General features: G+C 42.1%; 1 pseudogene; it reads right to left on the bottom strand.

Moving 5' to 3' along the window:
- Positions 1 to 21,983, bottom strand: part of LOC114622368 — a 159,444-nt pseudogene that overhangs the window by 40,539 nt on the left and 96,922 nt on the right.

The raw sequence follows: 21,983 nt of genomic DNA, 5'->3' as shown, positions 1-21,983 counted from the left end.
GGTATAACTGTTCCTTTAGTCCATCTCTTTGTGAATCCTGAACACTTTGTAACGTAGAAGAGGAAGAGGAAGAAGGATAGAAGCAGTGTTGACCTAGTTAAGTACTGTTTGCTCAGTAGGCAACCAGACCCACTCACTGGCTGGGAAGAAGCCACCTCTGTAGACCATGACTGAAAAGATATGTTTGATGCTAGAAAGAATTGGCTGACCTCTAGGTTTCATAGCTCCTCAGTTAGGTATCTGTGGGGAGCAGTGCTGTTACTAATGTTTCCATCGTGGACAGAGAGCTGACTACATAGACTGTGCCAACCACGGGAACTGAGTTATCAACGGCAGTTGGAGCCCCATGTAAGTGCTTATTAATGGATATCTCACAAAATGAGTTGCAAGGCTGTTTGTGTCCCTGACATCAGAAAGGGTAATACCCCAGTGGTGCTTTTCTCATTTGTAGTGACAGTATTGTCCCTTTCTTGATCTAGTAGTTGGGTGAGGCTGTCTAGGCACAGACTTTGCAGGTTTGATGGAAAGTGGGGTGTATGACCAACTCACCTCTTGGTGTTTCCACTTTCCCTGGAACTTTTTCCCATTACTTTACACAAACTCCCAGAAGCATGGGTCACCTCTGTTCATCCTTTATGAGTCCTTAATAGATATCTGTAAAGTTAATACCGCCTCATCAGTGGATGAATGAAGCATGGTAGGAAACAGTTCAGGATATTATATACATAGAGCCTGAAAAATATATAACAATAGTCAAATTCCCAATATCCTCCTTGCCTGATTTTAAACAACCAAAACTGTAAACCATCATTTTTCTCTAGTTTTTTTTTTGTTTGTTTACCATATACCATGACAGCCACAGTTTAGATTGACACTGGCCTCCAATAGGCTGCAACTGGACCCAACTGGACCCTGAGGGTAACACTGGCAGGCTGCAGGGGACAGAGGAATGGAGATATTGGTAAGGGAGGGGAAGAGGAGTACCTTGATCCTTAGTGGCTTAGTTCCTATCTCTTTTATAACATGAACTCAGTATCCCGCTAATCTGCCTCAACTATTAGATTGGGATTTACACATGGGAACCTGGAGCTGTGGTACTGTGCAAAGGCAGTATTACTTGTGTAGTACTTAGAACAGTGTTTGGCATGTGATAAGTACTCAATAAACATTACTGAGCAACTTAATTAAAGGCTTTAACTGACTGACTTCTTGAATGTTCCTCTTGGAGTCATTATACCTTCAGTTGCTGATGCGTGTGGGGCAGAAGCATATGTCAATGGTACAGATTTGAAGTGTCTGGAATAGGCTTGCATGTTGAAGTCTAGGTTCCCATTGCAGCATTACTAAAAGGTAGGGATTTTGAGACCTGAGGGGATCAGGAAGCAGTGGATTGCTCCATTGGATTTATAATTTGAACACAGTCACGGGAGGTGGTAAAAGTTGGGAGGCAGGGTTTGGCTGGAGGAAATAAGTACTAGGGGTGTGTCTTAGAAGGGATTAACTTTTTCCTGGGCCTTCTCTTGTCTCTCTTCTTCCTGGCCACCACAGAGCGGGTCACCCTATGTTCCGTGTTACCCTTATGCCATTTTGACCTGATTTATCTGAGGTCCAGAAAAAATGGAACCAGCCCACTGTAGACTGTAGACTGAAACCATACGCCTAAATACACCTTTCCTGATTTTCAAGTTATTTCCTTCAGGAATTCATTACAGTGATAAAAACCAATGCACGCAGCGGCCAGCTTTTTATCCCCTCTGTTCCGTGAGTTTCATGAGACACCAAGCTGACCCTCAAAATAGCTGTCAGTGGATTCAGGCTCCATTCAGGCTGAGTTCACTCTGGAGGAAACAGTTGACAAAAAAAGTTAGGGACACGTTTTTCGGATGCCACAAGGCAAACTCCCTTCGCTCCACGCAAAGGATTATCCAGTTCCAAATCTCAGCAGAGCTATAGCTGGGTGAATGGCACATTATATACTTGTTTATATCATTATGCCAAGATTGTATTATATTATACCAAGATTTTATACTTGTTTATAATGTTTATACCATTATCTGTTAAGAGAGAAATACTTTGGTTAGAGTTTATCCTAGCCCCCAAATTCTAGGATTCCAAATACATGTTTTGGACCACTTCCCCAGCAAGCTCACTCTAAGTCTCTCACTGAAGGTCCTCATTGTATATTTACCACATTGGACGGTCTGATTCTATCATGTCAGCAGATCGCCGTGGGCATCTAATTATTGGCTGATGGGAATGTTGTTGTTTGGAGTGGATGCTAAAATTGATCTATTAGCCCACATTCCAAAAAGCATCTGCAGGGCTCACAGAAAGAACCTCAGCAGAGCCATTTAGGACGCTCACCCAGGGCCCCATTGTGCAGCTGTGCGAACATGCTGACCAAGAGTCTTTCACACACAGCTGGGAGCACTTGAGGTCCCACCCCTGAGGCCATTTCAGCACAGTTCTGCTGCTCCTACTCAGCTGCATCCTGCTCGATGCAGAAATCCTCCAGTGAGTTGGTGGGAAAAGGGCCAAGCTTTTGAGATAATGAGAAAAGAAGATGCATGTTCAAACTCTGCTGTCTAAGAGTCACTGCATAAACAACTGACCTCAGAGACACTCGGCCCAGCCTTTCAAATTGTCTGGGACTTTTATAACTTTATGATCTTTGGTTACACAAGCAATCTTTAGGTGTTTACAGTTACGAAACCATCATGGCAAAGAAAATTAAAAAATTCTTATTGATTTGTTTTTTTATTATAGTTTTACTTTCCAAGCCAATGAAGCTTCTCTGTCTTCCACATGTTCCCACCGTTTCCTCCACACTCGCTTCCTTGGTGTCCTTTAACTTATGTCTCTTGATCGTGTGTCTATGGATAGCTGCAGACCTACATGGATCCGATTACTTATTGGTTGTCCTATAAGCATTAGCACCTACACACATCCAAACTCGCTTTCCTTTCTGGGCATATCAAGCACAGCATCACCCTCCTGGAAGGCTGCGTTAGACCAACAGCATCACCGCCCTGTTGTGTTGCTGAGTAATGTCATCATCTACCAAGCTCTGGATGGAGAAAGAATTGGTTATCCTTCACCCTGTTGGTCAGTGATGCTTTCCGTATCAGTCACTGTTCCACTCAGTTCTTCATCTTAAATCTGTCTAGATTTAAATCTTGCTACTTTTCTAGAGTGGTACCCATAGATGTTCTAACCTCTGTTTCCCCATCTGCTGGTTCTCTATGTCACCATCACAAAGGTCCTATCCAAGGTACTTAGTCCAGATAATCTACTGTACTTGGACAAAACCTACACTTCTCTTTCCATACTGTGTCTGAATCTCCATCATTTAAGCCCAGAGTTTCTTGGTATGGGAGGCACTTCCATCTGGAAACAGTTTAGAGGTTCACCGGAGTGGTTTTGGTCAGCACAGTGCTAGGGTGTAGTGAGTTACACATTTAGTGGATGGGGATCAGAAATACTAGACATGTTCATAAAATGGAAAATGATCTCATGTCGCCTACAGCTTGTAAATGTTCCACTGAACAAGCATAAAGGAAACAAAAGCCTTGACAGAACTATGTAACTTGAGAGACTAAGTCCATGGTTTTAAATACACTAATATGTTTATAACACACGTGCCTCTATGGCTGTCTCATGGTTAGCATTTGCATACATAGGCATATTTTTACTTCATTATATCTTCTCTTATATTCATGTTTCTGTATCGTCTCTGTTTATCAACTATGTTTCTTTTATTAACACCAGCACATTATATTACTTTGCTTGGAAGTTATATGTGCAGATGGACTATATTGACTATACATTTCATCTCAAAGAATATAAGAAAATGTGTTGTAAAAATAGGAGTGCTATGGCTTGGATCTTAAGTGTTCTCCAAAGGAGTATATATTGAAGTCTTATTCTCTGGAATAGTTCTATTGAGGAGATAGTGGAAACTTCAAGAGGTGTGTTGAGAATGTTTTGATCATTGGGACTATGTCCTCAGAGAGGACAGTTGGGCCCCCAGTCATTTCTTCTTTTTCCCATCCCTGCCACAAGAGGTGAGTAGCATTGTTACATCACAGCTCCTTGCCACGACGGGTTGCGTCATTACTGCTCCCAAAACATTAGGGCTAACTAACCACAGACTTAACACTATCAAACAATGGGACCAAATAAACCTTTCTCTCTGTAAGTTGACCTTTTAATGCATTTTGTTAAAATAAGAGAAAGATGTTTTACATTGGATGTTGTATCAGATATGGTCAAGAACAACAATATAATCTACATTGAGGTTTTTGTACCAGTGCTCTGCTGTAGCTCCCAGGGTTTCTACCCTGTGATGGTTAATCTCAGCTGTCACTTAGGTGACATTTAGAACTACCTGAGAGATGGATCCCCGGCATACTCATAGGGGATTATCTTGGTTAGGTTAATTGAGGTGGGCTGACCTACCCACTGTGGATGGCATCATTTCCTGGGCTAGGATCCTGGACTGTAGTCTGGAAAAAGGGAGTTAAATACATGTATTCCTTGCTCTCTGCTTCCCCAATGCAGATACTATGTGACATAAGTTCTTACTGCCAGATCTCCTCCACTGTGATGGACTGTGTCCTTGAACTGTGAGACACAACGAATCCTTCCTTCCTTCATAGCTTCTGTCAAGGTATTTCATGGCAGCAACAGGAAAAGTAACTAAGACATATTCCATGTTGTCATTTTCCTGTCTCATTGTCCCGTCAGAAAGTAAGCCTCAGAGGTGTGTGTACTACTAACTAACTTACAGTAAGTGCTTCATAAAACACCATTTTATAAAGTATTTCTACCATTATAACTTTAAATTGAGTCTAAAATGGCTACATTCTTCAAACAGAAACCAGGTAGGAAGAGACACAGGAAACAGGTAGATGCTTCAGGACTGATGGTCAAGCTAGACAACCAGAGATGAGTTGGCAGTTCTGAGTGTGAGCCAGTTCCCAGTTGACCATTCCTAGAAACAAGAATGAATGTGGACCAAACAGCAATAGTCTCTCAGATTATGATTCTGTACTGAATGACTTGATTCTTGTAGAAACATCCAAAGATTTACGTTTACCAAGTCTAATCTGTTCTAGGTTTATAAAAGAAGAACGGCAGTTTGATATTACAGAATGCCTGACATACTTTTGATTCTAATGCAGTTTATGGAAACACCTACCATAAAATCTCGGTGACTGAAATGAAATCTTAACGGCCTCACTATGTCAGACAAATGAATGGCATTTGTGCAGCGTAGCATCAAGCATGGAAAGAAGGCTATTGGGTCTTCTTTTCATGGGTCCTGTGCTTAGACGTATTGTGATTAGGTTGTTTGTCAACCCAACATAAACTGGGGACATCTGGGAAGAGGAAATCTTAATTGTGAAAATGTTTCCATCAGATTAGCCTCTGGGCATTTTCATCAATGAATAATATGAAAAGACCCAGGCCATTGAGTGGTGCCTCCCTGGTTGTATAAAGTAATTGGAGTAAGACCCAAAGAACAAGCCAGTAAGCAGCACTTCTCCATGGCCTTGCTTCGGTTCCTGCCCTGAGTTCCTGCCCTGACTTCACTTCTTGATAGACTCTGATCAGGACACCAAAGCTAAGTAAACTGTGTCGTCTCCAAGTAGTTTTTATCACAGTAATAGAAGCAAACTAAGACAGATGCAAATGATAATGTGACCAAGAAGGAGAACACACAGACTTTGGGACAGCCAGGTCTCACAGGGTTAGTTCTTTCTTAGCTGTGAAGTTGGTGGCATGATATTGAGCTCACTAGTGTGCAATAATAAAATGTCCAGGGACTTTCCTCCTCTAGACATTCTGCATCAGTAGAATGGAAATGTGGTGCTGAGCCTGGGTCCTCTTTTTGTTAGACTGTTGTTCCTGCTCTGCAGCTGCTGTGGTATTGACTCCTAAAGGCCCATAGCTGTCTTCATTACAAAATAGGATTCAGCCTCATGAATGGGGGACTTATGCACTTGGTGGCAGGCAGGGAGGAGGTGGCAGAGGTTGACATGGCATGTGTAAAACTATTCCCTTGCCTCCAGGTACACTTAGCTTTGGTACCCTGTGGGACAAGATGGAAGTCTTACTGCAGTCGAGGCTGTGTCTTGCCTCCTTGCTCTGCCCTTTCATCCTCTTACCCCTCTTTTGTCTGGAGTCACACTTTCAATAAATCACATGACCTTGAATCTCCATCTCAGCCTAAAACACGGATCTAGAGCGTCTTTTGATGCTTTTCAGAGCTGGCCAAGACAAGCTGCTCTCTTAATTTTGATCATAGGCCAGGGTTTTCCATAGCTACATGTAAGAAAATGATTGCTTTAAGTTGGATCACATGAATATACTATAAAATTAATTTCAAATTATCTACTTACTGCATCTATCAAACATCTTTTTAATAGTGTGATATATATATGTGTGTGTGTGTGTATGTGTGTGTGTGTGTGCATATATATGTCTATATTTTGTCTTGAATTGAGAACTCTTTGAGAGTAAGAACTGTATTTTATACCTAGGAAAAAACTGTGCCAGGGCCATACACATTTGGATAATAAATCACGTGCCATGATACTATGCTATAGTCCTTGGAATGTAGTAATTACAGATATCCAGGATCTAGATTTGAATAACTCTGAGTTTCATGATTGTCAATAATATCTTTTAGAGGCCTACAATTTTGTTAGTTTTTTTAATCATTCTCTCTCTCTTTTAACTTCCCTTGGATGTGTTATTATTTTTAAATTTTATTTTTAATATTTATTTTATGTATGTGCCCATGTGTGTGCTTGTTTGCTCGTGGAAGTCCAAAGAGAGAGTCAGATCCACTGGAGCTGAAGTCATAGGTGGTTGTGTGTGAACAGATGTAGGTGTTGGAATCTGAACTCTGGCCCTGTGATTCAGCAGTAAACATTCTTATTCACTGAGCCATCTCTCCAACCTGGATTCAACCTTTTAGACTGGATTTTCTTCTTTTTTTGTAACTCATGAATTCATTTATAGGCATAGTTCTAGATAACATTTCTCAAGGAAAAGATAGATTTTTATGAGCAGGAAAGGCGTTGTTGTTTGAATTTCTAACTTGAAAATTAGTTTCTATCACAATATGGTAGAACCTCATGTCAACTATCAGGCAGTACTCTGTCTGCAAGCCTGAACTAGTTTGATTAAGGTGGTCAGACAAAATACAGATCACCCAGGTAAAGTAAATGCCAAGGGAACTGAATTTTTTTCATATAATTATATCTAATGTAACATTTGAGACATAGACTAAAATTTATTTGTTATTCTTGAAATTAAAGTTTAACTGGGTACAACTGCTGCCTCCTTCCCTCCTTCTCTCCCTCTCTCCCTTCCCTTTTCCTCTTAAAAGATCTTGCTACTCTACTATGGTTTAAATGGACCCCAAACATGCCTTGAGGTTATGATGGCTGAAACTTGTTGAAATGGCATTCAAGATATGCATGTCTGGGTTAATGTGTCAGTAAAAATACAACTGAGCTCAAGGATTTAAGTGTTTGATCATTAAAATTGAACTTTCAAGGCATAATTTATAAAATTTAAGTATATAACTCATTAACTCAGGGGTTTACACACTGCCCAGTTATGGCCAGATAGTGAGTATATTTGGCCTTGAGGCTGTAAGGTCTCTGTGAAAACCTTTAACTCTTCTTGCAGTCAAGAAGCAAATAAGGTAATATATAAACAACTGGGCCCGAGTTCTGGCAAAACTCTCTAGGGTGAGCATGATAATTAAACCATGAAATTAGAATGTTCCTGCAAACATTCAAAAATGCAATTTCAAATAAGCAATTTGAACTTTATCCACAAACAAAACTTACTCTAGGCCATTACTAGGGCATGTTGTAATATCCAATCAATATCTTCTATCTGGTGGTTGGAATAATTAAACAGATACATTTCTATTATTCAAGAAACATCCCACTAGACTCTGAAAGTAGCATTGTAATAGAATTCTGTTGAGATACTTACAGAAACAGCCAGGATGTGAGAATGAGCACAGGATCCCCTTCCAAAGGCTGAGAATAGAGGTCTTGGAATATGGCACACCTTGTTCTAAATATACTGGTGTGAGAAGCAGCAGTAAATGTTGTAGCATTTATTACACTTCAGTGCCATCAGAGGAAGGGGTTGAGAAGTTAGAGTTAGGCTATCTCTGGGCTGCAATCCTGGTTCTGCTGTATGATGGAGATGCTCCTCAATTCTCTCTTGATCTGATAAAGACACAATCAACGTCACCGAACTGTTAGGGACATTAAAATGTGATACTGAATACAAAAAGTATTATAGCACATAGTAAGTACAAAATAAAGGGGATATCTCCTTGGATATTTCTATTTCCCCATTTACATATTCTTGGTTGCAAAGCTGATATATGGTCCAGCTTCTCAGAGACCTTCTGTATCTAAGGTTGGGTTCCATGCACACCTGACAAAAGCCGGAGGTGCTCCTTGTGACTTCATACGTGTACAGTGCGTGTTTCCTTCAAGGGTGTTGACTATGACCTAGATAGTTCAGTCAGCTGTGGACTAGACAGGAAGAAATCAAAGAATATCAGACCAAGGATACAGGAAACAATATTCTCATATACTGCACTTATAACAGATAGTGCGTGGAGTTGAATTTACAAGTTTTAGTTCACTTCTAATGGTGTTGGAATTGAAAATTGTCAGAGGGGTTCTCTCCCACATGTGTAGATTGTGATCTAGTCAAGGAAGAACATTTTCCCCCTGTCTGTAGCTCATAGGACTGGGAAAACCCCTAACCTTCTTGTCAGGTCTAATCATCAACACATCTCTAAAAGATATGATCAGTTCATCGTGGCCATCATCAGCTCTGGACCACAGAGCAAAGGAAAACAAGTCGGAATCCCTCAGAAGATGTTATACACACACAGGGGTAGGGGGACAACATACGGAGTAATTAGCTACGTTTGTAAACCTTACGATTTGGAAAAGGTTTTGTTCCTGCTGTTGGTTTTATTTCAAGATGTCAAGGAGAAACTTTATGAACAAATATACCTGTTTGCTCTTTTCAAATGGATCTTATGCTCTTTTGTCTTTCATTTGTTAGAGAGAGAACTATGATCTATCAGGAGTCTCAAAATGGGCCACCAGCTCTGGTCACGTGATGCACAATGACTATCTCCAGAATGTGGTCTCCTGAGGAGCCTGGAGGTCTCTAAGACCACTCCTACAGGAAACATGGCTGCAGGGAGAGGGTTGGATGTCAGATCAGCACAGAAAGTGTTAGGAAGCTTCTTTTTATTGGCATCTATTCTTTCTCAGCTCTCCTTCAGGAGGTAAGGGGGTACATAATTTGGTAAGAGGGGGTGAGAGGGACCATCTGTTTAAGAGTCTCTTGCTCTAGGGTAAGATCTGAATACAAACAAAAGCCTCTATTGACAAACCTCTGGTTGAAAATCTCTACACACATGTTAGTAATTAATTGCTTTTGGAGAAAAAGCCCCAGGAGGGAAGAGTTTATGTTATTTTTGCTGTTTATTATTGTTACACAAACATTCGGTGGCTACTTCCTTAAGCCTAGCCCCTCCAACATATCACTCCAGCTTCTAGCTTCTCTCCCTGGATAAAGTGCATGTGCACACACTCCGTGCAGCTCCAGCCTTTGGTTTATAATGCTTCCCAGATGTACTACTTCTTGCAAATTGGTTCCTGATGACTCTCTTCTAGAAAAGCTAATATGGAAACAGTTCAGAAATATGTTTCTCTCTGCTTTCTCCCACTGGGAGGTAGGAGTTAATGGGTACCTGAGCTTCATAGTGAACAGCTGTGGTAAAGTCCCTGGAAAAAGGAATGTTATTGATGATAAATCTCAGGCCAGCTCCAGGAAGAACCCTGGAAAATCCAGGTCCAGTCCACATAACAGGGCTTCCAGGTCATTGGGTCTCACAAAGCAGTGACAACAGCAGACACCTGGCCAAGTCACAGGGAAGAATGTAAATTGCTTACCTTACAATCAAGGCTTGGAAAATCTCCGAAAGAAAAAGAAAAGGATTTCCTGGTATGTATATGATCTATCTATGTCACAGAGAAATTATTCCAACCTGGATTCAGTCCAGAGGCCCACTGAGAATAATGTACTCAGACCTCAGCCTTGGAACCTGTGTGACTTTCAAGGATGAAATTGGAAGCAGACACCGTTCACTCTAAGTGACTCATGTACTGATGAACTGAGAGAATTCCATATAGACAATCTTGGTTTTCTTGCAATTGTGAAATCCTGTCCAAAGTATGAGGAGAAATATGAGTACTCCTGTGTGTACTTTGGGGATTCTGTCTGTGCAATACAACGAAAGAACAGACATTCACTTGTTTCCCTGTATTTATTCTGTCCAAGCATGAGAAAGGGTACCCCTCTTCCATCTGCCCCTGGGCACATAAGCACAGAACTCCTAACACACTTGCCAGACTCCAACTCCTGACAGTCTCTAGGCTGGATGTGAGCCTGGGGCCATCTGGACCCTGGAGATGATAATACACATTAATTATCCTTGTGTCCTCCCCACCCCGGATACTCAGCCTCTGCTCAGATTCTGCCTCGTGTTACTCTGCCTGTGTTCCTGCAAGAGCTCCTGGGTGTTCTCTTCTTTCCGTCCTTGGCCCAGTCCGTATCCCATACCGCTGCCAACAAAGCCTTTCAAACACGTCCTCACTGCCAACAGAATAATACTCAAAGTATTTAGACTGGAGTTCAAGTTGCTCTGTGATCTGCATGGAACTGCTCTCTGTCAGGAGATTGCTTGTTTGGTAACAATTATGCATCAGCCTCTGGACAGGGTAAAGAGAGCAGGTCAGGGCCTCTGCCACAGAGTGGAGCAGAGTCCTGCGTGGGAGACAGAAACATAAGTAACAGAAACATAACTGCTCTGCCGGATCAGGCTCTGAGAGGTCAGAAGTGTATTTAAAGTCAATCCTGTGCAGTGTTTTCCAAACATTTGAGGACTCTTAGTAGGCAGTATAGGAGCACCTCTCCCATCCTCTTTGCCTGATGTGTGCACTCATGTCCTCTGTGTAGCTACTTGCTCTTAGTGGTCCCCATATAGAAAGCTATGCCTTCATCTCTCTCTAACCCCCTTCAGTTCCTGGAGAGGCCTGTAGCCAATGGCCGACAGTTATAGGGGGTGGTTAAAAAGGGCTGGCCTGATGTCTCAGGAAGCAGGATGCCTGTCTAAAGGTTATGTTCCTGATCCCCTCTGAGGACTGAACCATGCCTGTTCATTGATGACTTCTTACTGTGTTAGTTTTTTTTCTTTTTCTTTTTCTTTTTCTTTTTTCTGTCATGATATAAATCTAAAGGGTCTGGAAAATCCTGACATTCTATAAACTATCACACTGATCCCTTAAACTGAGAAATACTGAAGTGAGTCTATTGGTCAAACATGTATCTGTGTGAAATATACATGTATCTATGACCAGCAACTGCCAGTGTAGATATAAACACAAACTTTGTAGTTCTGGTGATTCTGCTTAGGAGTAAAAGGTTCTTATGTTTCTAGTTAAGATTAGCAGTCACATGATACAAAGATGAATGACAAAATTCATGTTACTCATTTCAACTTTCATATGCCTTTAGTAAGAAACACATTGAAGCCAATAAAAAAAACACACCGTGGAAGTTGAAAGAAAAACCATGAGAGAAGTAAAAACTTTCTATTTTATTGGTACTGCTTTAACGCTCAGTCTGAACTGTGCCCAAGGGCCCAGACATTTTTATTTTGCATTAGGCCCTGATCATGGTAAGATCCCCTTATCTTTTTTTTTTTTTTTTGATGGGTGCAGAACGTTTATTGATGGTATCTCAGAGAGTAAGGAGGGCTCCCTAGGCCCCTCCTGTTGTTATCGGGGGTCCGGGAAGGAAATTGTGAGGGAGATGCTCAGTGTTGGGGACAGGGACTCCTCAGCAACCGAGGGCCTCTCTCTTGCTCTCAGTGTCCTTGCTGGGGTGGGTGGTCCAGGGTTTCTTACTCCTTGGAGGCCATGTAGGCCATGAGGTCCACGACCCTGTTGCTGTAGCCGTATTCATTGTCATACCAGGAAATGAGCTTTACAAAGTTGTCATTGAGAGCAATGCCAGCCCCAGCATCAAAGGTGGAGGAGTGGGAGTTGCTGTTGAAGTCACAGGAGACAACCTGGTCCTCAGTGTAGCCCAGGATGCCCTTCAGTGGGCCCTCAGATGCCTGCTTCACAACCTTCTTGATGTCATCATACTTGACAGGTTTCTCCAGGCGGCATGTCAGATCCACAACGGATACATCGGGGGTAGGAACACGGTAGGCCATGCCAGTGAGCTTCCCGTTCAGCTCTGGGATGACCTTGCCCACAGCCTTGGCAGCACCAGTGGATGCAGGGATGATGTTCTGGGCAGCCCCACGGCCATCACGCCACAGCTTTCCAGAGGGGCCATCCACAGTCTTCTGAGTGGCAGTGATGGCATGGACTGTGGTCATGAGCTCTTCCACGATGCCAAAGTTGTCATGGATGACCTTGGCCAGGGGGGCTAAGCAGTTGGTGGTGCAGGACGCATTGCTGACAATCTTGAGCGAGTTGTCGTACTTCTCGTGGTTCACATCCATCACAAACATGGGCGCATCAGCAGAAGGGGCAGAGATGATGACCCTTTTGGCCCCACCCTTCAAGTGAGCCCCAGCCTTCTCCATGGTGGTGAAGACGCCAGTGAACTCCACAACATACTCAGCACCAGCATCGGCCCATTTGATGTAGCGGGATCTCGCTCCTGGAAGATGGTGATGGCCTTCCCGTTGATGACAAGCTTCCCATTCTCAGCTTTGACTGTGCCATTGAACTTGCCATGGGTGGAGTCATACTGGGACATGTAGACCATGTAGTTGAGGTCAATGAAGGGGTAGTTGATGGCAACAATCTCCACTTTGCCACCAGATGGAGAGCAGAAGGCAGCCCTGGTAACCAGGCGCCCAATACGGCCAAATCCGTTCACACCGACCTTCACCATTTTGTCTACGGGATGAGGCTGGCACTGCACAAGAAGATGCGGCGATCTCTGGAACAGGGAGGAGCAGAGAGCCAAGATCCCCTTATCTTAAGAGTTACTGTTGGCTGGTAGTAGGCACCTCTTCTGGAAGGCTCTCTGCTCACAGCCAACTCCTGGTGTGAGACTGCAGCAGGCCAACCCCTGTGCCTCAAGCAGGACAACTCTGCTGTGTGACTTATGTTTCCATGTTTCCACTTCCCTGAGAGAGCAGGCCAAAGCTAAACTTCGTCAAAGACCCCACCCTTCCCTGACTTTCCCCTCCTCATTAATCTGCTTCCAGCATTCACTCATAAGGTTTTTGATGAATGATTCTCAAGTTAAAAAAAAAAAAAAACGTATTTGAATCCCCATGAAAATCTAGGGGATTCCATGTGACCCTGATAGTATGAATATATGCGTATTTACACGCATGTGCGCACACACACACACACACACACTACCTCTGCAAAACCAAAACAAAGCTCATACAAAATTAAGACCTTATTATGTATTCTTTGGTTGTACTCAACCCACACAATTGACTCTGTGATTTACTTACCAATAGATATCATCTTCTGTTTGATGAATGTCCTATGGTGCCCCTGAGATGGAAGCAACTAATTTTATTTTCATGCCAGAGTACAGAATACCAGAGAAAGACATGTCTGAATTGAATATAAAGGGACAAAAGGAGTTGTCTATGTCAGCTACACAGAGACGGCCATTTCTGGCAAGAAACAAAAGATGGTTCCTCAGAACAGGTCTCTCAGAGTGTTGTCATGGGCCATCATGGGCCATTTTGGGGTACCTGGCCAACATGCAAATTTCTTGTCTGGCCTCCAATTTCCTGATGTGGCATCTCTGGGGTAACTTAAACACTCTCCACGAGCAAACACAGTACAAGAAGAGGACCACTGACCTGTGCCCCAGGGACAAAGGGAGGAGAGTAGCGAATAGTTCGTCCTCTTACCCCCCACCCCCATGTAACCCCAGATTGAAGAGAGAGACTTTCAGCCCAGGGTCAGAAAGGTTCATGGGATGTCGCGTGAACACAGAAGCAAGAAGTAGAAAGCAAAGACACCACACCGGTGCTCACAAAGCTGGTGGAAGGAACAGGAATTCTGAAGCATTTCTCACGCTCTTAGACAGCGTCTTTTCCTTCATCTGAAGCCCCGCGCTGCCTGCAGCCCAGCTGTTTGTGCACACGGTTCATCCTTCCACGGAAATTTTAAGGACAGACTTCATGTCCGAGCGTTCTGTTTCACCTGTCCAGCCATTTCATCCACACATGGAAATCTTTTGCTTTTCATGTAGTGGCACGACACTGACACAGGAGGGTGGCAAGTTCCAGACCAGCCTGGGCTACACAGTGAGCTTATCTAACAACAAAAATCTTTGATGATGTATATGAAACTGTTTCAGAAGCTGAGTTTGTTAACCGGGTAGTCCCCGTCTGCTTCCATTTGCTTCTGCGGCGTGTCCACTTATGCATATGCATACAGAGATGCTCAAATATATTTGTGTAATGAAGAAACAAATGAGCAAACAGGCCAACAGAGGCTGCCACTCTGTGTGAATAATGTTTGGATGGCCAAGTATAATTTGGGCCTTTTAAAGTCCTTGAAGGCAGGACCCAAGGAGGTTCTGGCTATCAGAACAGTTATCTTGGGGTCTACAGCACCACCCTAGGGCACATAGTACCCTCTTCTTTCTCAGGTTGGAAGAAAGTCTCTCCTTACAACCCACTCCCTCTTGCACACCTGACAAGGAATTGTAGGCTCACAGGCCGGACGCCTCACAACTCCAGAACCTAGTTTTAGAACTTTAGCTTTGAAGGGAATTAAAGCTACTGTTTCTCCAAGACTGTAATTATTCTGAACACAGTTCTTCCTTCCCTCTGTCTCTATTTAGAAAGCATATCTGAGCTTCCAGGGTCGGCATCTTCAGGACCATGCGGAGGCCATTGCACAAACCTGCTTTTCATTTGCAGTACAGGATGAGAAGCCACCGAGAACATGGCTTACTTGGCTCTCATCAGCCCAAGGGCTTGGTTTCCTTCAGTGTTATATTTTGTCTGTCAATCCTGAAATAATTTCCTTGTTGCAGAGCTATTGCTAAGATCCTAAAAAAGAATGCAGATGCCAGTTTAGCTAACCAACTATACCTTACTGAACCAACTAGTCATACCTTACTTCAAGAGCTGTGCTATCCTTTGTCAGGGAACTACAATCTACTCAGTAGCCTCAAGGAGTCACGCAGGAGGCCCATGCTTCTCTGTCTCTACCCCTGTCTGTTTCTTTATCCCTATCTGCCTCTGTGTCATCTCTTTATACATTTCCTCTGTAAAACTGAGAAGTTTTCAGTTCTTCTAATGTCTTGTGTTATTGGGTTTTCTTTTAGAAGATGCTATACTAGCAAGAGCCTAAACTGACAAAATATTCAATTCTTGTTTACTGTGATATAATATATATATATATATATATATATATATATATATATATATAACATGTATATACATATATACATATATGTGTATATATACATACATACATATATATGTAACATTTATTTATTTATTTAGTGTGTGTATGCATGTCAGAATGCCTGTGGAGGTCAAAGGACAACTTGAGGGAATAGATCTTTTCCTTCTACCAAGTGGGTCCCAGGGGTTAAATTCAAACTATCAGCCTTGGCAGCAGACACCCTTGCCCACTGACCAAGCTTGCTGGCCCTTGTCTCTGATTTTGTGGTGCTTAAAATGGGCACCAATGTTGTGCTTCTTCAACACTTTGTCCTTGAAGTGTGGAACTTCAAGGACAAAGATGGAGAAAACATAAAATATTTGGGGTATATGGATTGAATGAATTCTTACATATTACAACTTTAGATGGTCTTCAAATCAGTTGCTATTTTTTTATTGTGGCTTGTAAACTCTGATCTTACAAAGTTCTCACAAGGGGCTAGAGAGATGGCTCAGTGGTTAGGAGGATTGACTGCTCTTCTAGAGGTCTTGATTTCAATTCCCAGCAACCACATGATAGCTCACTACCATCTGTAATGGGATCTGATGCCCTCTTCTAGTGTGTCTGGAGATAGCTACAGTGTACTCACATATATAAAATAAATAAATCTTAAAGAAAAGTTCTCACAAGAGGCTAAGCCACAGTAAGCCATTTTTACCAGCCAAACTTCATCAGAGGAACAATGTCTATGTAACTCCAATTTCTCTAAAACTACAGATGCCATAGTTATTTTTTTGTACCGTGTTTTGGTCATTCATCTTCCAACCTAGCTAAAATTTTCCAACTGCTCTGTTTCCAAAGCTTTGTTACATCCCAGGTTCATTTTTCACTTGATTCATGTCTCATTGTAGATTTCACAAGGCTTTCGTATGACAGGGTTTTTGCTCATTCAACAGGAACATGTGATCCTGAAGTCAGCTGTGATTTGCTTCTGGGACCCTGTTTATTCAAGGATATCACTGTTGTGACCCTTCGCCATGTTCTCCGACCAGGCCCCCAACCTTTGTGATGAGGGCCTTTCGGACAAGCCACATGGGATTTCTTTATCATTTTTCTTCATTAATCATGTTCATCTTGTAACATAAACTATTATGGAATTAGCATTAGCTCTATACTGTATATTAAATTTTATATTTTATCAAATGTAAGCAATATCAGCTTTCTGTGACTTTAGGCTGTATTTTCTCCACGTAAAGGTTGGTGATTCACTCTCCATTCTTCTGTTTTAAGTCATTTACAAAAGAAAATAAAGTGGGACCTCTTTATAATGCACAGGCATCTCCTGCAGGCACTGTTGAAATGCAGAGCTTACAGAGTATCTCAGATGGGGCTGAGCTTCTAATGAGCTCTCGGGTGATGTCTGTGTTATGAATGCACACTACCCTCTGCATTCTGAGCATTTTGAGCCACAGGGGCATGCGTGTGTGTGTGTGTGTGTGTGTGTGTGTGTGTGTGTTTCACATTTCCTGCCACACCTCAAGGCTAGAGTTTAGTCTTTGTGCTGTGAGTCCATTGAAATTTTCTAAGCAGAAAAATGATGTGCTGAAGATTATCTTCAGTGTTCCTCCAAACACTCTAGCAGGACAGAGAAAAGAAGTCTGCAGTCATGCAGATGGAAGTAAAAATCTTACTCCTATATGTCTATCTATCTATCTATCTATCTATCTATCTATCTATCTATCATCTATAATATATGTAAAATAGATAACTAATATATCTTATATTATATAAAATTAATAAATATATAAAGTATAAGTATACCTATATATAATATTAATAAATATATAAATACTTGAGTATATAAGTATAAATGTATAATATATAATACAATCCTTGCTTGAGATCCATAATATTCATGATATTAATTCATTTAATCATTTTTTGGCACCCATCATGCGGCAAATAACTATTGTTAAGTAGATAAATGGTCCACATATTTTAGATAATGTCTGTTTTGTGTTTTCTTATCTAAAAGAAACTATTTTCTTCATAGTTTTTGCCTAAACATAACTATCAACATCTCTTTCTAAAAAGCCCCCATCACAAAGAGGCAGTATTAAAGACTCAGAAGAAGAATGCAGACGGAGTTGGATGTGGATCCTGCCTACCTTAGTTTTTTGCCAGGGACATTGCAAACCTTTTGCCTCGGTTCTCCTCATCAAAATAGCAGATCTCAAGCCTCCTGAGGAACCCTGTCATCCTTTCCTATAGATAAACTAGGTAAAGGACACATTCCAAGAAACTGTGGGACAATGGCACTTGCTTTCCTTGTCTAATACCACCCCAGAATTTTCTCCTTGAAGATTTTCACCCCGAGTCATCCTTTTCTTTCCCTGATTGGTAGTTATGCTCTTGAGAATCTTACATGTTTTATTCATCTATTAACAGAAATCCATGAGCTTCTTACTATGTGTCTGGCCCCATGCTAGGTACTGATGCAAGTTTGGTGAATGTAACAGACACTGCTTTGTACTTTGTACCATCCTGGTGGAGACAGAGACCCAGACTTCCAAGGAACTCATTGCATGTGACTGCAAGAGCAAAGTAGTCAGTTTTCACCACATTTTGTTCTGATTTGTATCTGTTTGCCAAGTGTCAAGCTATAACTGGATACAAAGATACAACACAGACTCAGATCTCAGAAAGCATATAAACTATGGCTGCATGATAAAATAAGCTTGGCTCTGTGCCCACAGAGCACAAGAAGGATGCGCGTTGCAGGGAGGTAATGTTTTCATTCATGAAACATAGATTAGTATAGAGGCTTTGGTATGAGAAACTTGTGTTACCTAAACAACACTTTTTGTGTAATAATCAATAAGGCTGTTCAAGATTCAGTTCATTAGAGCTACCCTCCCATCCCCCACTAGCAAAAGCCATAACACACCCTGCAGTGTCTTTCTCCGATTGTCCTGTGTAACTCAGAACATCAACAAGATATGAGCCAAAGATGCAAGTCTTGGAGTGGCAAAGCTTCCTCTGCTTCATAGAGATAAAAATCCAAAGGGACAGAGAAGTAATTGGGGGCAGGTTCTGTGGAGGTGTGAGCGGTGACATGTGGGTATCATTCACACTGTCTATCCAGGGACTGAAGGTGAAGTGAGACATGAGGGGTGCTTGACCAGACGCTTCAGAGTTCATAGTGATTCATTTTTTCCTGTGGGGTGTACTGAGAGGCCACAGGCCTAATCTGACTTATCTTGAAAAGTGAATTCACATCCATCGAACTCAGCCTCTTCTTCCCTTCAAGACTCTCTGATTCTACTCTAAAAACCAGAAAAAGGAGGGGAGGGGACTAGGATATCTCTTGACTAGAATGCCCAGATTTTCAGGTATCCACTGACTATACTGGGGGGGGGGGGGAGGTGAGCATGCAGGCAGGACTCTTAGAAACATCTGGGGCAAAAGAAATCAATTAGGCTTCTGTGAAAGGACATTGCTTTCAACATCCTTTCTTATTATGAAATAAAGTCTTCCTAGGAGAATTGTGGGGCAGTGGACTGTGCGTCCAGACAGAAGAGCTAGTAAGGTTGAAGCAAGTTCAGAACCCTGGTAAATCTCATAATTGAGAACGGCAGGTTCCTGTCCTGGAGCACATGTTCACGACACCCCGCCAAGAGGATCCTGATAACTGATCACATAGCATAAAAGCTTAGAGTTTTCCATGCTAATGAGGTATTTAATGTTTAGCCAATGAGCTTCCCTTCCTGGGTATCCCTTCCTGTAAAAGGTATTTAATTTCTGGTTCACCCTGAGTAAGATGTATGGATCCTCATCTGCCATAAATAAAACAGTTTGGACAAGCAAGAACCATCTCCTTCATCAAGGATGGGGGAGGGGGTTTTGTTGTAAAAAGCCACGTCTAGATCTCCTGTAGAAGGCCTCTCTTGCCCCTCTGTACTTTAGCACTCACTTGGAGCCAAGCCAGATTCTGCCTCATCCCAGGCTCAGAGCAGGCCTGCAGACTTGTTCTCAACTCCTCTCCTACCCAGTGGTGTCAAGGTACACAGAAGTTTGAGAATCACAGGCCCAGTCCCAGATCTTGCTGTTTCTTTCCAGGAAGAGCATGGACAGGAACCCTTATCCTTGACTGCATTCTGCATTCTCTGAGCAACATTCCAGCAGTGCTCCAATCCCTAGAGGCAAGGCAGACATATAGGTTGCGGCCCCTGCATTTCACCTTCCTGATCAGTGTATCACCTGCGTTCTGAAACCCCAGGAGTGAGGCAGAAATGCAGACCAACTGAGAATGACCAGATCAAAATGAGTGTGCTAACACATTACTGTAAGTACCTCCAGCATCAGTCACAGGGAGAGCATCCCTGGATGTGATATCCCAGGTCCCAATATCCAACCCAGAGAGGCGCAGATATCTGGCTGTGAAGGTCTGCACTGCTCCAAGGTACAATAATCACAACAATGCTATCACCACATAGCAAACACCACCCTGGCCAGCCTCCCTGTAGCCTTCCCTGCCCTTGTATCATAGATATCTCTCTCCTACTGTCAGCATTTGAGGAATGAGGCTGGAGAGAATGAAACGAAATTCAATTATTTCCTCTCACAGCCCCAGAGTTTGCTTGAGCTTTGTCCTTTAGGATCTCCCTGAAAAGTTCTAGCAGTCTACCTGCAACAATTTTTTATGAAACCTATATATTTCTTACTACAATGATCTCTAAGGGTTTATACTACACTTAAGTAATGAGTGTTGGGCAGCTAATCAGTTGAGCTGATTCAAAGGTATTCTTTGGATGATTTGTGGTAATCTATGGTTGCCCCTGTTCAGGAGGAACAATTGCATATCAGCCAGCAGTTCTGGTACAATGTGAACCTTGTGAGAGTCAACTCTGTGTTCCAAGACTTCGTCATTGCAACATCTTGACCTTTAGACAACATAAACAGCTGGTGAGGCTAGAAAAGAAAGTCTGATAGTATAAAATGCTCAGAAAAATACTTCTCAAATCTCAGTCCAACATGCTCTGTTAAATGTAGACTTAAGACCGGAGACTCTTGATTGGAATGCTCTCAGTGGTCTGTGTTTTTGTTACCTCAGTAAATTTTATGCCTAATTTTACTCAAATGATAATTCAAACATTAAACATTGACATAATGTTCAGAAAACACGACTAAAGCTTTTTGATATTTTTTTTCCTCAAATCAAATGTCAGCTTAAGGGAGAAAAAAAAAAGTGCAATGAATTGCTTAACTCCGGATGTGTCTGAGGAAAGTCCCGTGGGCCCAGGTTCATTTTCGTGTTGCTCATCCAGAGTGGTTCAGGATATTGTCACCTATATGTGAGTGAGAGTTATCTTATGGGGCTTAGAGTTATCTGTGACTGATAGTTTCCCCCAAAGCAGCCCCTTCTCAGTTGTCCTCCTGAGTCTGTGTCCCATTTGAGCCATCTGGTCTACCAGCACAGCATCACATTATCCTGGGTCTGAGGCTTTCACATGGTGATCTGATTCAGGGTCTTCAGTGATGTGGTCACATGGGGTGTGCCATTTTTTTTTTTTACTTTGCTCACATACATCCCCCTTCTATGTAAAACTTCTAGAACACGTGACATGCCTGACTGAGCCAGTCCTTCACATTTATTTTCTTATCTCTTCCACCTAGGCGTTTCTAGTAAAGTGATTTAAAATTGTAGTCCTAAACTATTTCCTCAGAGGCATATGTTTCTTATTTACCAGCTACATTTCTTTAGACACATCAAGGTCACTGTTCTTTTATTAGGTTAACTTCTTGTTTTTCTCTGTCTAAAATATCATGGTGGGCTGCCAAGAGTTGAGAACAAAGAAAAAAGTTGAGTTTAAACTTCCCAATTGCACGGTACGGTTCTTGTAGAGTAAGAATGTTTAATTTAACTAATTTTAGAGTATACATGCTCATATGTTTAGTAGTGTCTGTGAAAAATTCAAGAGTTCATTTCCCACAGGAATCTAAAATACATCTAAATCCAAGTTGTTACTGTTTTTATTAAGAGGTCATTTAGAATATTTTTAGTCAGAGAGAGGTAGGGGAGCTGATGTGGATTATATACATGAGATAAAAGAAAGGCTGTGTGTAGTCTGTGAGACAAAAAAGGATGTGTGTGTGTGTGTGTGTAAGGTGGGGATAAACTTTCTTTTGTTCTACTACTATCTACTCTCTAAACAGGCGTACATAATCTCATTGAAACTTCAGCTGGGTGTGTTCAGTCTAATCCAGCTATGTGCTGGTAAGTTAAATCGACAGCTTTTTTGGGGGGGTGGGAGGGGAACTGGAGGGTGAAGGATGATGTTCTGTGCTTGCTAACTTCTCTTTCTCCCCCTCTCTCCTCTATCTTGTATGTGTGTATGTGAGTATATATATGTGAGTATGTGTGTATGAGTGTGTGTATGAGTGTGTATGTGAGTGTGTGTA

Source organism: Grammomys surdaster, unplaced genomic scaffold (genome assembly GCF_004785775.1).
Source record: "Grammomys surdaster isolate TR1022 unplaced genomic scaffold, NIH_TR_1.0 188, whole genome shotgun sequence".
NCBI lineage: Eukaryota > Metazoa > Chordata > Mammalia > Rodentia > Muridae > Grammomys > Grammomys surdaster.
This window is presented reverse-complemented; position numbering and strand designations above follow the sequence as displayed.